Raw genomic sequence first — 18802 nt, 5'->3', positions numbered from 1 at the left:
TTTGAAATGAGCCCCATTAAGCTTTTTCGGTCATTTTTGTTTGTTTAAACGTGTTCGCATCTTCCAGCTAACCCACGATGTAGGCCCTGGAGTTGAAAGGTAGATGTCAGTTAACATCCTATTTCGCACTTATTCAATTTTTTTAGTGAAAATTATTCTTTATTTTGTTCACAAAAAAAAATTGACAAAAAAAAGAATAACAAATTGAAAAAGTCTTCAACTTTTTCGCTGATTTTTTACAGCAAATCTTTTAAGATCCTTCCTTACAAAGTTTGTCAATAGAATGTACTATTACTTTAAAATTCGATTCCATTGAAAATGTTTTTTTGATTTTTGCAATGAGATCTCTTTTTCATGATTTTTCAGCGATTTAGAAAAAGTAATTATCTTTTAACTTTGGTGTGACCGCGTTAAATTATTTCGATATCATCTATTCCGTTTCGCCACCACATAATTCGCTACTACACTTCCATGTAACCCGCCATCAATTTCAGTTCTCAAGAAATCAAGTCAATTAAATAAATTGGTATAAATATTCTAATTCAAAAATAAAATATAAAAAAACACTACAAATGTACATTAGAAAAAAGTAAGTCAAAATGGAAAAAATCATGCAAAATAAAACATTACTATTGTACATTTGAAAAGTCAAAATGAAAATGTTAATATATCACATTTGTACGCGATTTTTTTGGATATTATCCTTTTCGGAGAGTAGACAACTCCGAATTTGTGTGAATCGTTAAAATTAATCCAGCGGTTCTTAAGTTATAAGCGTAGTAACTAACACAACTTACATTTATATATATAGATTTTTTATACCCTCCACTCTTGATCAGCGTAAAATTCTAAGACGATTTAGTCCTGTCCATCCCTCCGTCTGTTGTAATTTTTAGTTAGTACAGTCAAAACGAATTAAGATAGGAAGCTAAAATTTTGCACATATCTGACTTTTGTCTGCAAGCAGGTCAAGTTCGAAGATGGGATATATCGGTCCACGATATACGATATCCCGATATAACGATATAACGGTACCCCTTTATTCGGTATTTTAATGATTTTTAACGGAATTGTCTGAAAGTACACATAAGGAGTTCACGATATCGTATATCCCCATATAACGGCACCTTCGGTATTTTGATGATTTTAGCCACATTTTCTAATGGAATGTCTGAAAATCCACACAAGAGTTCCTTGTGAGTACCTAATAGCTAGGAAGAGAATTATCTACATCTACAATAAGGAAGAATTTGGAATGAGAGTGACTGATAGATAGATAGATAGATAGATAGATAGATAGATAGATAGATAGATAGATAGATAGATAGATAGATAGAATTCGAAATTTAAGGAAATGAAAACTCAAAATTTGGCATAAGAATCAAGATTCGAAATTAAGTTTAATATATGATGCTGATTTTGGAAATGTGTACTAAAGGTACTAAATTTTGGAACAGTTTGGTTTAGGGTGAATGAATGATTTGAATCCTTCTTTGTTGTAAGTTTGTAATGAAGAGGAAATGCGAAACACAAGTACACGAAAAATACTTAATATTCAACATTTAATGCAATTTGGAATTGGGTGTACAGATAGAGGTCGAAATCTGCAATTTGGTATTAAAATCGAAATTTCTACATAAGTAGTACTATATTTGGTATAGGGTGAACGGAAAGGGCTGTAATTTTCCAATTTAATATTACGAACTCTGCTGGCATTTGGAATTGAGATATGGAAGTGGTTTTGGTAGTGTGTACAATAATTGTACGAAAAGTACTAAATTTTGTATAGGTGAAAAAAAGAGCTCAAATCTTGGTAAAAGTGTCATTGCTGGTGTCTGTTGTTAAGATATAGAGGTGGTTTGAAAATGTACACTATAACTGTTCGAAAAGTACTAGGTGGTACTTAATTGGGTATTGTGTGAAGAGATAAAGCTGGAATCCCAATATTTAATATTGACGTCATTATTTGTGTCTGTCGTTAAGATATGGAGGTGGTTTTAAAATACAAACTATAGTTATTCGAAAAGTACTAAAATGAACTAAAATTGCAACAGTAAAGCAAAGAATTGAAACCGTAAAACTGTTGGTGTCTAGAATTGAGATATGGAACGGTTTCCAAATGACTTTTAAAGAGATATGAAGAGTACTAAGTGGTACCACATTTTGTATTGGCTGAACAGATGGGGCTGGGTGGGGATAAGGTCTGTTGTCTGGGTTTGCAATATGGAGACTGTGTTAAAAATTAATACTTTAATTGAATAAGGTATTATGGTCGCTGTACATGTGTGCCCTGGACATGTGAAGGTAGATTCGAAGATGTGTACCATAATTGTACGAAAAGTATTAAATTTGGTATTGAGTGAAGGTAAGAGCTAAAATTCTGGAATTTGATATTCAGATTATTTGCTTTATTTGATTTTCAGATTTGGAGTTGTTTTGGAAATGTGTACTAGAGTTGTTCAAAAGGTACTAAATTTAATTAAATTGAAGTAATATTGGTATTGGGTGAAATTTTATATTGCGATTACTCTTGATGTCTAGATATGGAACAGTTTTGCAAATGAGTACAACAATTGTAATTAATTACACGAAAAGTACTAAATTTTACTAAATTTGGTTTTAAGTGAATGTACAGATCTGTAATGCTGACATTTCATATTGAGGTCTTCGCTGGTATCTACTGTTGGGATCCGGTGATGGTTTTTGAAGATGCGTGCTATAATTGTTCAAAAAGTACTATTTTTGGATCGCTAGGATGGAGAGATGCAGATTTTGGATATGCGTACTAAATATTACTAAATTTGGTATTGGGCGAAGAAAGGTTTAAAACGAACTGTTGGAATGTTGATTTTTCGTTGACGAAAGAGCAGGTACTTTGTAGTCTAAAATGTATGCTAGGAATTCATGTATGTTAAAGACACATTTTAGGATTTACACCGAACTCATGGGAGTTTATGCAAAATTCTCCTACTTAGCATCAAGTTAAACGACCAAATTAAAATTAAATCAGCAAAAAATAAAGATTTCTGTTCCCATTATATGTATATCAAGAAAATGTTTGCATCGATGTTACCAAAAAACATATTCAACCAAGAGCTCATCGTGTTCTATAAGTTGATGAAATATTATGTTATGATGATTTTTGGGAAAGACGAGAAGTGAGTTGCAATTTGGCACATCAGTTTGCATTGTGTCTAGGATGATTGGTATTGAAATTAGGTATATTGGTCCACTTTTTCGTATAGCTCCCATATAACTGTACCTCCCGATATTATATATTTGGATTTTAGCCACATTTTTTATACGGAATTGATCCAAATCTGATATTTAGATTTTGAAAAGGATCTTCTTCCTCTGAAATAACATTTTCTATATAGGTCCGCGTTTTCATGTAGCCCACATAGAACGGTACGTCCAGATGTAAAAAATTTTGAAGATTAAGATAGAACTTTCTCTCGGATTCAGTTTTGGTAGTTTTAATGGGTTCACTGTGTGATGGGGGTGAGATCACCAAAAACGGAGATTCATTCAGGGAAACATTCTATAACTCTGAAATGTTGTTAAGTCATTTTTATTACCCCTAATAATAAAGATAAGTCCACTATTATGTGAGATGAAAAAACTGCAACCAACTTCAGACTGCTGTCCTTTCTAAGCCACTCGTCCGAAAGTGGTGACAGTACAAAACATTTTGGGGAGAATTTTGGAGAAAAAAATTTATTCGTGATGGAATTCAAGCGTGATAGTGTGATTTCATTATACTTGGCTGAAAACCCACCACTGGAGCACCCCAGCATTTAAATGTGAATAAATCTTTTGTGTCTCGTACCATCGCTCGTGACAGTGATATTGGTAGCGTAGCCCGACTCCAAGGAAGCACAACAAAAGCAAGGAAGCACACACAAAACAGTACAGCAACATCAGCAGAAATGGTTCGAAAAGTAAAGAATCGACTTGATCGAAACCTGTGTCGCAGTGGCCGAAAAAATGCTCGTGAGCTGAACATATCGCAACATTCCATTCGGAAAATAACAAAAAATGAGCTCGGGGTAAAACCATTGAAATTTCAAAAAATGCAAGAATTTACACCACAACAGAAAGAAAATAGACTCAAAAGAGCTAAAGAGTTGCCTCGCCTGGCCGAAAGTGGTGAACTGTCGGATTTGGTTTTCTCCGTTGACAAAACATTCGTTGTTCAGCAGTTTGTAAACACACAAAATTATCGTGTTTATTTGCCAAAGAGGTCAGCTGAAAATGTGCACGTTTGGTTGGCCACCATAACTCAAGCGCCGGACATGGTGATGGTGTGGGCCGCCATAACAGCCGATGGTCGCTCTCCGCTCGTATAAATCGACCGTGGCATCAGAATAAATGCCGAATATTATCGGGAAAATATTCTGGAGGGTGTTTTAAAGCCTTGGGCATGCAAACATTTTGGCCGCAGACCTTGGACATTACAACAGGACTCAGCACCATCGCACTCAGCACGGGCCACCCATTTTAATTTAAAGGGTTTCATTTATTCATTTAAAGGGTTTCAGGCAGAGCGTTTTGCAAATTTTTATTTGATTTATTGTTTTTCAGTGGATAAAAACTACAAACATTGTCAATATGAAACCACCTATAACGTAGGTCTCCGCAGGGCCAAATGGGATTAGATCCCCAAAATCAGATATAAATGCAATGGAAGAATTTCGATATTCCCATTCATATATTTTTTTCTCAACTAAATCAGCAAAAAATAACAAAATTTGAGTTAAGCCAGAAAAAAAAACTATTTTCTAAAAATTGGGACTTCTTCCGAAATGAAAATTTAATTGTTTACTTCCAATTACTGCATACCAGTGTAGATAGTGCTATTTGTATGTTCACCACTGTTATTATTTTCTTTTGCTCCCTTCACTGCTTAAGCCATTTGTCAAGTGTCTGGGAAAATGCAAATAAATGTGATTTCATTTAATAGGCTTAAAGGATAATCGTCTTATTTTATTTTTCTGTAGGGATTTTCATAGAGTTGCCTTTTGTTCCGACATCATAAGTCTCAATTCTCTAACGTTTTGACTTCTTCAATTTATAGCGGGGCAACATACGTTCTCATTCATTGAGCAAAGGTTTCCCAGTCGTTTTGTGTGTGTGTGAAAATAGTTTGGATAATTTATAATGGTGTGAATGAAAATATTTTTTCACCCATTTTTTTGTTTTGTTCTACGTTTGTGAAGAATGTCTTTTATATTGTCATGCGCTCGTTGACTGCTTTTAAGTGATAACATTAAATCATATTTTCTTATTGTCTGTACACTAACGAAAAAAATGAATTTCTTTTTTCTTTGATAATATATTAGTTTAATTAAATTTATTTCAATTAGGAAATAATCCGTATTTTTCAATTGGCATACCTCATTGTGTTCGGTATTTCAAATGAAAATTAAATTAGCGCAGGGGGTATGGATTTAAAATAAAAGATAAAAAAACTGCAAACAAAGTCAAACGCCATAATTTTTATTATTTCTTTTAAAATTTTATTGAAAGGAAGCAAGAAATGTCGAAAATATCATCACATTTTAACATAAATTAAGATATTTTCGATTTGGTCACCTTCGGCACCAATTATGGCCTTCAAACGGCCAATGAAACCGTCACACGCTGCCCGAATGTTGCTCTGCGGTATTTTGGCCCATTCCCAGTGAAGCGCTTGCTGGAGGTCATCAACACTTTGGTGTTTTTTAGTGCCAACCTTGATTTCCAAAATACTCCAGACATAATAGTCCAATGGATTGGTATCCGGAGATTTTGGTGGTCATTGTGCGCTGGAAATGAAGCCAGGAACTTCATTTCGAAACCATTCCTGGGTGGCGCGTGCTGAGTGCGATGGTGATGGTGGACGAGTGGATTAGAAATGACAGCAGTTCGAAGTTGGTTGCAGTTTTTTCATCTCATCCTGTATATGTTAAAGGAATGATTGAAAATAGTATGTACACAGGAAAAGTTCATTCGTTTTCAGTATTAAAGGTCCTGGAATTAATATAAATTGTTCTTTAAAATTCTATGCCTCTGACTAAAACATTCCAAAGTCCCGCCTGTGCTCGATTATATCCAAAAATTGTAAGGACATTCCGAATAAAGTCTTTCCTCTCAAAAATCTTCACCAACACAAACGTAGAAAAGCATTCGTGTTTGGCAATTGATGACAACGATATTTCCACTATGTCCCCAAGTACTTGATGAATACAATTGTTATGTCAAGAGGAAAAAATGCATAAATGTATTTTCTTTTTCTGATGAATTTATATTTTATATGTTACACATGTATATATTTGTACATAAAAACACATGTCCATTGTTGTTCTTGTTGTATTTGTTATTTTGTATGACATCTACTTGAACATACATTTATAGCGATCCATTGCTGTTGCATTTCGATTCTGCTTTCATCAACATGCTATCGCTAATGGAAGTTTTTGATTTTCAATTCATCCGCTACATTAGTTTTAAGACATTCTCATCGTCAAAGATTTGTAGTATTCGCTGGAGTAGCAGCGTGTATTTAGTTGTTGACAAGTCCAATCAGTTATAACAACTGCAGCAGTGGAACAACGAACAAACAAACAACATCGATGACAACAAAAAAGGTACACAAAGCAGTCTAATTGTAAAAGCACTCGAAACAAATATTACAACTCGAGTTGGAGAGAAAGGTGGCACTCGGAAATGGGCAAAGTATGTTTTATTGCAGACTTGACATGAATATCATGCTAACATTTGTTTTAAGCCATTTCTTTTTCAACAATAACAACAACTATAAAAGGGATAGAATGGGAGAATTTGCTCACAATGAAGTTTTGCGCCATACGTGGGTCTTTGCCTTCACTGTTCTATTAGGTTGGGTATTTAGAAATTCAACTGAGGAACAAACTAAGAAAATTTTGGTTTTTAACCTCATCAAGATTTTTTGCCCTACCCTACCGAAATTATTCTTTATTGGTTATTTTAATGCCTAATGAAGGATAATCCATATAAAAGATTTATATGCAATCCACCATTGTATGGAGGGTATATTACGTTTGTCATTCCGTTTGTAACTTACCGAAGAACCATTTACTCCAAAAATCCGTCTTTTAAATTAAACTTTTTTGTAGGATTTTTCTTTATTTTTTAATCAAATGTTCATGTTTATATTTGAAGAACTCGAATAGTAACAGCTTTTTATACCCTCAGCCATGGGGGGTATATATCATATCATACGGCCAATACGCGTCTCATCTAAATAACGGTTTTATACCATAGGTTTCTTTGGATCAAATCTATTTCAGGGCATTTAGAGTCGATATAGGGGTGTCTGTCCGTCTGTTTGTCTGGGTGGTCTGCACGATAACAATCGAATCGTCAAACTTAGTTCGAGTCCGGAGATTTGCAACATCGCACTATGGGTTTTTTTACGTTTATTTTGGCATAAACTCTAATTTCAAAGCTATTGAATTAAAATTTGGTTTGTATGCATTTTTTATGCTTCCAAGATGACCTACCAATTTTCATATGATTTGGGGCACTATTTCATATAGCTGCTATATAGCCGATCTGGCCGATTTGACCCAACTTTTTTGTTTATGAAGCTATTGAAGTGAAATTTGGTTTGTATTAATTTTTTATACCCCAAAGATGACTTACGAATTTTCATATGATTTGGGGCACTATTTCATATAGCTGCTATATAGCCGATTTGGCCGATTTGACCCAACTTTTTTGTTTATGAAGCTATTGAAGTGAAATTTGGTTTGCATTCATTTTTTAACCCCTCCCCCCCAAGATGACTTACGAATTTTCATATGATTTGGGGCACTATTTCTTATGTAGCTGCTATATAGCCGGTCTGGCCTATTTGACCCAACTTTTTTATTTGTGAAGCTGTTGAAGTGAAATTTGTTTGGTATACATTTTTTATTCTCCCAAGATGACCTACCAATTTTCATATGATTTGGGACACTATTTCATATAGCTGCTATATAGCCGATCTGGCCGATTTGACCCAACTTTTTTTTATGAAGCTATTGAATTGAAATTTGATTTGTATTCATTTTTATGCCCCCAAGATGACCTACGAATTTTCATATGATTTGGGTCACTATTTCATGTAGCTGCTATATAGCCGATCTGGCCGATCGGCTATGATGATTTGGAGAAACATACTGCTCATCCATTACAATAATTTTACTTTTGCTAAGCCATTTTGAATGTTTAGTCTTAAATCGCTCTAGTTTACGGATGCACTTTGGCAAATGCTTTTTTATATAATTTACAAAATTTTTAACTTGTTTTGATATCAAACGCATTTGGTCTTCATTTAAAGTGATATTATTGATGTTCTGTACCACATATTTTACTAGTGCATCTTCTGAGCGATTGTTGCTGCTCCAAATTTCAATAAGCGCTGCATGGGCAAACACGTGTTTATCTGCAAAACACGTGTTGGCACAAAATAGAACAAAAAAGGCTAGTTACTCATTAATTAACACACTTTTGTTAATAACTTGGCATTTATACCTTTTTGCAATGCTTTGCCATTCACAAGTTACACTCCACGGAACACATCTACAATTTATAGATTTTATATAAAGCTATACATAAACGAAACATTTCACAATATTACAACAACAGACAATTATGACAAAAAGGGCACCTCGTCTTAATTTTACATACCTGCACTAACGTTTTCCATAATTACACATTTTATTTTTTTCAATTTTGTCAAATCAGAAGCACTTGAACTTAGCTGATCTTTACCGCCAGTTGTACCAAAACAAAGTGACTTTCAAACAGCTGACTTTAAAAGCTCGCCAGCAAAAAGGGTTGCCACCCGTATTGATATTAAACATTTTTTTTTTCTAATGCCAAAAAATCATGTTTTTTACCCATAGTGCATCGATCAACTCCTTCTGGTACCTCACCCACAAAAATCAAAATTTTTAAAGAAAATTAGTTAATTAGAGAAAGTATGATTCGATTTGTGCTTCGAGAATCGCAATATTTTTGTTAATGCCAGCTCAGGTGCGAAAATGGACAATATCGTCGTACTCCATTAAGCACTTTCGCACTCCTTCTGGCACCTCCCCATAAAGGGTAACAATTCTGAATAATTATAAGATGCGAAATAAGCATGCGGTTGCCTTCACATTTCACGCATCCTAAAATTTTACTAACACAAGATCTGGTGTGAAGATGGGATATGTCGGAGATACCACACCTCCTCCACAAAAGGCCAACATTTTTAATAGCTATAAAGTTAAAGAACGCAAAATGAGCATCAAATTCCTCTCAAACTCGTCGCACCACAGTATTTTTATCAATTTAGGAACTGTTGTGAAGATATTATACATCGTCGCACTCCTTCTGGTACCTCTTTCAAAAAGGATCATCATTTTGAATAACCAAATAATCACTCCTTCTAGTCCCTCCCTTCCAATTGTCAACATTTCATTTCAGCTAAGTTCTTCTCTCAACCCCGAGAGTATTCTTAATTGATTGATTTAAACCTCCGCGGGCTTAATAACCTCCACCACTGTACGAAGGGTATATTAAGTTTGTCATTACGTTTATATAACTCAAGAAAAAAAAAAAACTCAAAATATACAGAAGGTACATAAATACACCCACAGTTCTTTTGGTGATCTCCAAAAAAATTAATAAGAATTTTCAATTCCAAAAGGCATTCTAAAACAATTCTTTACAAAACTCTATATGAGAAAATTATGTTTGATTTTTTGAGTATCTCGACTTTTCTACACGTTTTTACCAAAAATTTCTTTCGTAAGAACCATGGTACAATGAAGAGAAATTAGGTCAACTTTGAAAAAATTGCAAGTATAGAGGTCTACCTGTTTGTCAGAATTACTATCAAAACAATAAAAAAATCAAACAACTTGTTGCATTTACTTTGAATAAATAATTGAAAACCGCGAAAACTGAATGAAAAGTCAACACTTCTTTTCAAAACCAGGTTCTATATATCTCTAAAGGATTATTTCGCTACGAAAACTCTAGATTTTGTCGATGCATACGATGAAATAAACATTTTGAAAACATCCGAATTTGAATGTTTTCTGAACAATTTTTTTGTTGTTGAAAAGAAAACACATACATAAACAAATAAAGATGACATATTAAGCCAAGAAAATAACAAAATTGAAATCATATGGTATCATAGCCCTACCTTGATATCATTGTACCATAACCCTGACCTCAACACCATGCAAAAATTCGTGAGAATCGGACCATAAACATGATTATAAATGCAGCATGATTATAAATTAAGATAGACAGACTGACGGGCACACAAAGATCGACTCAGCGAGATAGGAATTTCCATGTATAATATCCATGTAAAGGACCAATATTTCTAGGTATTATATAAGTTTTAGGCCAATCAAACTTCTAATACCCCCATCACATAGTGTTGTAGGGTATAAATATTTAATGCTCTTGAAAATTTTAGAAAATGCCAAGGATTATGCAAAAATAAATAAGATCTTACATTGAATTGCAAATAATCTAACCAAAATTGGTCAATAAAAATTTGAAATAAATAAATTTTTAATAAAAAAACATCAAATTCATGTTTTCTAAGAAAAAACTAAATGTTTATGTCCACGTGATGAAAAACATAATTTCTGCGAAATAAATGTAATTACTGTTTATTTTTAAACTAGAAATATTGATTCATGGCTTCTCCCTTTTCCATTGCTTTCACAAATTTTCCATAATAGCTTTATTGTGTTGCAAATAATTTGCAATTCTGGTACAGTAATAATAAGCATCCAGCAGTAAGAAATAGCAATCAATTGTTGGCAACTGGATTACTTTGAAAGGTAAAATTATTGCTAAGGTCAGTTGTCATGAAATGACATTCAACAATTTTCTCTAAGAATTTTCAATTTCGTTTCATTTTGTTCGTTTTTCAAAAGAATTTTTTTCTCAACAAATCTTAATGAGTTTTAGTAGTTCGCCTGCTTTGTGTTAAAACGTAACAGAGGGGATTTTACTGAAGATTAAGGAACTGCCCGAAAAGGCTTTGGCATAGATTTGGAAACAACAACAACAGCAGCATAAACTGGTAATCAAAGTCAATGAAATGCTTAAAACTGTTATACAAAGTAAACATGTGACAGGAGACGAAGAAGACGTGAAAACTCGTCGAAAATGGTTAAGGAAAAGCATGTGAATATTTCATGTGAGAGAAAGAGAGTGCCACACAACTGGAAGTGAGAATGTAAATGAGACAGTTGTGAGTCTAGTTGTGGTTTGAGTCTGCGTGTTGCCTGCATTTCTTCTCTAACTGTTATAAAATGTCGATAGTGCCGTTAAGGTCGTGTACTTGAAATGCGAATTTACGAATGTCTTAGATATAAAATCAAGTTTCATGGGATCAGTAAAAACAGTATTGCAGTCAACGTGGTTATTATCGGGTACTCGTTGTCGCACGTTATATATTTTCGAATAATCGGACGGTATGCATTCAATGTTCAGAAAGAATTGAATTGAAATGAAACAATAACAACATCGCGACAATAGTGGCAACACTTTAATTATACGGTCGTCTACATACATACCTATGTACATATGTATCGGCTTCGCACATATCAATTTATGGTGCGTTAATACAAATGTGTAAGTGAATGAATGAGTGGCAAAAAGAGCGAGAGAGAGTGTGTTAATTGTAATTAAAATTTAATGGATGAGGTGTGAGAAGATGTCTTAGGGTATGTCAAGGATAATTACCCTACACACATCTGTATTAAATGGAATGTGTTGTTGCAAAAAAGGATTGCTGGTGCTGCTAGTGATGATTGCTGGGATTACCTTGAATTAATAGAAACCTAAAGCAATGTCAGTTTAGGTGGTATTCTACCACAACTGCATATTATAATTTACTGCAATTATGCAAGTGCCGATGTAAAAAGTGCATTGGCATGTGTGTGTGTGTGCGTTACTTCAACGATGATGGCCTAATAAATGTTTACGAGTACCGCATAGCGTTAAAAAATGTTAAACCTTCAGCCGTCAGCAAAGTGCTATAATAAATGATGAGAAGAGATTTCTCCTTGAAGATAAGGAAAACAGAAAAGTTGAGCACAAAAAACAAACGGGAAAAGAAAAAAAATATTAAATGCCAAACAAAAAAGCAAAAAAGAAACCTCATGATAGTAAATGATTTAAAGTACCAGCAAGTGCCTGTCGGCAGGTTGGGTTCACGGTCAAAATTCTGTGTGTGTGTGTGTGAAAATCGTTAAAATGCTGAATGCCAAAGTAGAATTGCACAAACCACCAATATCGCAACAAATCAAGTGGCCAAGGAAACCAATGTAACAAAAAAGAAATGAAATAAAAGCAAAGCATTTAAGCAAACCCTCAAGTGCAACATTGAAAATTAAAGAGCTCTTGGTGTTCACAAGCGACCAGGTGGATTTTTCATTCATTAAAAAATCATGTGATATTTTTTCTGCAGTTTTTCGTTTCGTTTTCTTTTTCCCTGTCGCAGCCAACATCAAATTCTACCTGCCATCAGTTAAATGCTACGGGCGACAATGTTTCAATTGTTAAGTGCTTTCAAGTGTGAATGTGTGATTTGTAAAAAAAGGAGGAAAATCTTAAAAAAATCAAACCTAAAAGAAAAATTGCACGCACACTCAAACCTAGAGTGTAGCCAACAATGCTTGAAATTCAATTGAAATCAATGTTTTAAACGTAAATTGCTTGGAAACACACAAACACACGAAAAAAATGGGGGAAAACAAAAAAAAAATTTAGTACAAAGTTTCAATTTCATGGCGAAGTTTAAAAGTGGAATTCTTTTGGATTATCTAAGGGAATGAAAATTAAGAAACAAATTTTAAATTACTGAAAAAACATTCAAGTAAGGAATTTCATTTTAGTGAGGAAATCTAACAAAGAACAAATAAAAAAAGTTTTATTTTTTGATTAAAAACAATAAATGTGCCACTTGATTTTGTCACTCCACCCAAAGTTCCTGGAATTATATGAAGAACAATAAATGGAAATTAATGGATATGTATCATATTGCCAACATGTGTTGAAGTTGTTGTAACGTCATATGAAGTTTGAAACTTATTACAAAACATGATACAGACAAGTGTATACAAGTATGGCCTTGTAAAATTTGAATATATTGCGACAAAATAAGAAAGTGCCAAAAGTCAAATCTTTAAATATTTTTTAGAAGAACTTTTCTCCATCATGTGTAGGGATTAAGTTAATAAAAAACTAATTAAATTATTAATACTCAAAAAAAAAAAAAAAAAAAAAAAAAACCGACAAACTGGAAAACATGTCTTCACACAAAAACAAGAAAAACTCTTTTTATACCCTACACCACAAGGTTGTCAGGGCATTATGTCTTTGTGCATTTGTTTGTAACAGGCAAAAGGAAACGAGATAGACCCAAAGTTCCTTTTGATGATCTGCATAGAATCACTTTCTGAGTTGATTTATGCATGTCAGTCCGTCTGTCCGTCCGTCCGTCTGTCCATGTATTTTTGTGAACAAAATGCAGGTCGCATTTATTATCCGATTGAGATGAAATTTTCCAAACAACATTTGTTTGGCCCAAGGACGAACCCTATTGAAATTGGAGATAATCGGTAAAAATTTAGATATAGCTCCCATATATATCTTTGTCCGATTTGCCAAACGTGTAATATCAGCCCGAATAGTATGGAATTTTGCACATGCAACCAAATTAGGCCTGGAAATACGCATGCCAAATTTAATGGAAATCGGTTCAGATATAGCTATAGCTCCCATATATATTGTTCATCCGATTTGTTATTTTTGTCCTCCGCAGCCGTAATATGCACTCTGTAACAACAATATTTGGGTAACTATATCAAATGCAGCTCAGAAATACCTTTGCTAAATTTTATCGAGATCGGTTCAGATTTGGATATAGCTCCCATATATATCTTCGTCCGATTTACCTTTTATTGTGCACCAAACGTCTAATATTTGCCCAAATGGGATGGAATTTGGCACATACGATCGAATTGAGTCTAGAAGGTAGTATGCAAAATTTGGTGAAGATCGGTTCAGATATAGCTATAGCTCCCATATATATTGTTCATCCGATTTGTTGTATTTGTTACCCACAGCTGTAATATGCACTCCGTAACAACGATATTCAGTTAAATATATCAAATACAGCTCAGAAATATCTTTGCCAATTTTTATCGAGATCGGTACAGATTTGGATTTAGCTCCCATATATATCTTTATCTGATTTAGAATTCATTTTGCACCAAATGGGCAATACAAGTCCGAATTTAAAAGATACAAATGCTTCGGCGTATTTAGTCCTTTAAATTTTAAATTATAGTTATAATCATTGGGTGTATGATTGAATTCTCCCATAAAAACTTTTACTTGTTAAGTGGAGCTCAACTAAATTAGCAAAGTGGTGTAGGGTATCATAAAATCGGCCCCGCCCGACTTTAGGACTTTCTTTGCTGGTTTTTTAATAATTAATCGACCAAATTAAAACATTAAATGCAATTTACAGCATTTCGAAATTAAAAGAATAATAATAAATAAATAAATTTAAAAAACTGTAAGTTCAGCCGAATTTTCAATACCACCACCATCTGGAACGAATTTGGCAAGGTTCAAAAAAAAAAAAATAGTTAAAAATTCTATTAAATTCTTAAAAATACCGAAAATAAAACAACTTTTGTCATAAGCCACTACAATATTCAAATGCGAAACACTGGCGAATTATGTAGCTAAATTCATTAAAATACCGAATATAGAGAGGTAAAATTATATGGTGGATACACCAAAACTTGGACCTGCACAGACAATTTCCTGTCATAGGTGAATAATGGCGATAAAAACATCAAAATTCCGAGTATCAGGAGGTGCCGTTATATGGGGGCTATACGAAAACGTGGACCTGCAGACATAATATACCTTTGGGTAAAATTTTATCAACCTACTTCATTTCGCTTGGAAGCTAGGATGATTTCCGGACGGACGGAAAATTTTTGGCTGTTACGTTGTATGGAGGGTATGTTTGTCATTCGGTTTTCAATACCACAAAATATACATTTTAGAATATATATACTTGATCACAATAAAATTCCATGTCGATTTAGCAATGTTCGTCCATCTGGCATCCGAACGTAATGAAGTAGGTTGCTTAAATTTTACTCAGATTAATTTTAGGTCCGCAATTTTTTTGTATGGATAATGGACCATTTAGGTCCATGTTTTGTTTTAATATGCACGAGCATATTAAGGATGTATTGGGTGTTTAGTTTTAGTAATTTGACGGTTTTTGTTTCCGATTTGTAGAATAAATCGTTGCATACAACTACGATTATTATATTTGGTAGCATATATTTTATGCAGGTCAGAAATACCTCATCTAAATTTTATCGATATCGGATTAGATTTGTATATTACTCCCATATATTTTGATAGTTAGAGGTTAGTTATTGTTAGAGGTTATTGTCAAGGTACAATTTGACGTCAATCAAATTTCTAAACATCTTCTCTGTTCTAAAATCCTCTCACTTGCGAATAATCATAACTCTTATGAAATGTGAAATAAATCTCCTGTCATCTTTATTTTAATATTTATCGCATAAAACCGTACTGAGTAACCGATTTCAACAAGATCTCAGATCCGAAAATAATTAACATTATATAACACATTCTGGTTTCTCTTCCACAATAGGACAAAAGTTCGAATACACCACAACAGTTTTCGAATATCTTTAAATTTCGCTCATTCTAATATTTTTGCATATATTAGAGTAAGTGTGAAAATTTTCTTCTAAAATTCAAATGAAATTTTGAATGGATTTTCTGAATTTCAATTGAATTTCTGAATTTCAATTGGAATTTTCTTAAATGAATATCCAATTGACGAAATCACAAATCGTTAAGAAAGTTGTAAAAATCTATAATTTTCAAATTTCAATTGTTATATTTTTCAGTTACAACATTCACATTTTTGTATTATTTGTTTCTATTTTCAACACAATGTTCAAACATCAATGTTGAAATTATTCAACTTTGAAATTTCGTACTTTCGACGTATTTGGGTAAATTTAATATAAATACATGTGTTTAACTTATGTGTGTTTTACTTTAGCGGCATTATTTACCGGAATTGTTTCACATTTTGCATTTGAAGTTCGTAATGGATGCTACAGCCTATTACAGAAAGTTGTCTGTGCAGGTCCACGCCTTCGTATAGCCCCCATATAACGGTACCCCCCGATCTTCGGTATTTTCATGATTTTAGCGACATTATTTACCGGAATTGTTTCAAATTTCGCATTTGAAGTTCGTGAAGTTCGACAGAAAATTGCCTGTGCATTATAAACAAGTTTCGCATTTCAATATTGTAATAGCTTGTGACAAAAGTTGCCTATGCAGGTCCACATCGTCGTATAGACTCTAATATACGGCTACATTAGGTATTTTCAAGATTTCTACAGATTTTTAAGGGATTTTATTTTTTGAAAATTGTTAAATTTGTACCAAATGGTGAGGGTATTCAAAGTTCGGCCCGGCCGAACTTACAGCTTTTTTACTTGTTAATTTTTAATTGTCCACAAATTTTTTAACGGAAGGACCTGTCTTGATGGCTCTTGAGTTCTCAAGAAGCATTCGAGCACAATTCTTGATTTCAATCCAGTCCAATAGAGTACACTGTAATAACGGAAAGTTTAAACGGATCTTCCTATCTCGCCGAGTTGAGTCGATCTAGCTATGTATGTCCGTCTGTCCATGTTAATTTGTAATCACTCTACAGGTCGCAATTATGGCCCGATCTTTACGAAATTGGGAATGGAGGTGGGGTTAGCGCCAGAATAGAAGCCTATTGCTTTTGGAGATGATCGAATATTTTAGGGGGTTGCTCTATAGGTCGCTATTATAGACCAATCGACGCAAAAGTTAGCATGGGGCTAGAGCTTGGGGCTGGGCAGAACCGTTCCAATTTGAAAGGTCCATAACATTTGTATTAAATAAAAGTCAAATTTTCCATTAAACCGCGAATATTTTCAGTTCCGGCGAAATCGAAAATAGACGAACAGATCAATTCTGACCGTTACGTAGATAGTAAATATGTCGGATATGTATATATACCGAAATATATACAATGTATATATACAAAGGAAGGGGATGTTAGCTAGAACGCTTGTATTTCTAGAATGATTGGACCGATTGTGATCAATTTTATCAATTCAGAATGCCCTCTTAGCATAAAATATAAAATCAAAAAAATTGTCAATAATGATTTTAACATAGATTCTTTATTTTGTGAAGTTTTTTTTATTTTTTCATATTTTTTATCTCATGCGATTTTTTCAATTTGACTTATAATATTGAAGTGTATATTTTGAAATATTTTTCACCTTACAACACTGGTTGAGATAATGTATACAGATTGCAATTATCGTCCGATCCTCACGAAAATTTTCACAATTTCATTGTCGTAATCTACTAATGTTTGCATTAAATTTTTTTTAGTGTTCTGAATTGTAATTGTATACAACAGTTTAATTTATAAAACATATACAGACATGGCTTTAAGTGACTATATATTCACACATTAATTTATTCTAGATGTGTTTTATATTAAGCACCTTGAAATATTATCTTTATTCAGAGAAGTCCGCTAGTATAATTCTTGATTTTAATGGTGAACACAAACAACCGACTCTATTTCCCTATATTATGACAAAAATTGCACCCAAATAATATTTTGAACGGTCTTTTCAATTCCTGTATATACCTCCGGTTTTTTCCTGTCTATACTTTCTTCCCACAATACCGGATATTAACAGCTCTTATTGTTTAGATTCATTCCCTGGTGTAAGATATCACATAGTCGATTCTGTCGGACTGAACTTGTTTTTCAACTAATATTCATATCAAAGGCTTTAAAGAAACATTTTTATTTATTTATTTAGTTTTTTTTTTTGTTGACAGATTTTTGAATTATTTACATTTGAAAATGTAAATATCACCTGTCAATTTTAAACTCGGTAATATTCATATTTATTGCAGTCACTTCACCATTAAAGTGAATGTAAATCGTGATTTTTATTCGTTAACATCTTTCACGTTCTTGTCAATATTTGTAAATATTATGCTATTGTTGGTGTCATTCATTACAATGTAATTCATCATGTCGTTGTTGTTGCCGTTGAATTTATTTTTTGTTGTTGCCGTTGTTGTTGCAGTTGTTATGTGATACGTCATGTGATAGAAAGGATGTTTCATGTCATTGCATGGAAATAACTCAATTTAGCACGGAAACTAAAACGAAAGAAAATGAGCAAAAAATAAATAAATGGATGACATGCAGGCAATAAATTGACAAACACTGGGAATATTAAGTGATATTCAATCAATCTTTCTATATGAGATTTTTGAATTATTGAAACATAATCCTATTTGTTTATTTATGAGTTGAATTTGATATGAAAAGGAAATGGAAGAGGAAGATAAAACATCGCAAAGAATAAATAATATTATTTTGATGGAAGATTTTGGGCGGTTAATTTCACATGTGAATCTTAAATTGTGGAAGATTTTTTAGTAAGTCCTTAATATCCTTTTAGCAAGTGTTTCGATTCTCTTTATGCGAAAAATTATATATTGTTATGAATAGAGGGGAGCCCTGATTTGTTTCGTTACTAAAATTACTCATGTGTATTGATATGGGAAAACAACAGTATTGTTGCGTTAAATTTTAAAATGTGTATTTCAAAATGCTCAAACA

The 18802-nt window shown here is 33.2% G+C and overlaps 1 protein-coding gene across 2 annotated transcripts in view; it reads left to right on the top strand.

The window, feature by feature from the left end:
• LOC101887903 (uncharacterized) overlaps positions 1-18802 on the top strand; it is a 226669-nt gene that overhangs the window by 35550 nt on the left and 172317 nt on the right. The window contains exon 1 of one of the 2 annotated variants that reach the window (XM_059127328.1): positions 11289-11658. The exons of the other annotated variant lie outside the window; for it this stretch is intronic. The gene's annotated coding sequence lies outside the window, so the exon portion shown is untranslated. Of the gene's footprint in view, positions 1-11288; positions 11659-18802 lie in introns of those variants that run through there. 2 annotated transcript variants of the gene reach the window in all.

Source organism: Musca domestica, unplaced genomic scaffold (assembly GCF_030504385.1).
Source record: "Musca domestica strain aabys unplaced genomic scaffold, Musca_domestica.polishedcontigs.V.1.1 44, whole genome shotgun sequence".
Taxonomy (NCBI): Eukaryota; Metazoa; Arthropoda; class Insecta; order Diptera; family Muscidae; genus Musca; species Musca domestica.
The sequence above is the reverse complement of the archived record's forward strand: the minus strand, read 5'-3'. Positions and strand labels throughout refer to the sequence as shown.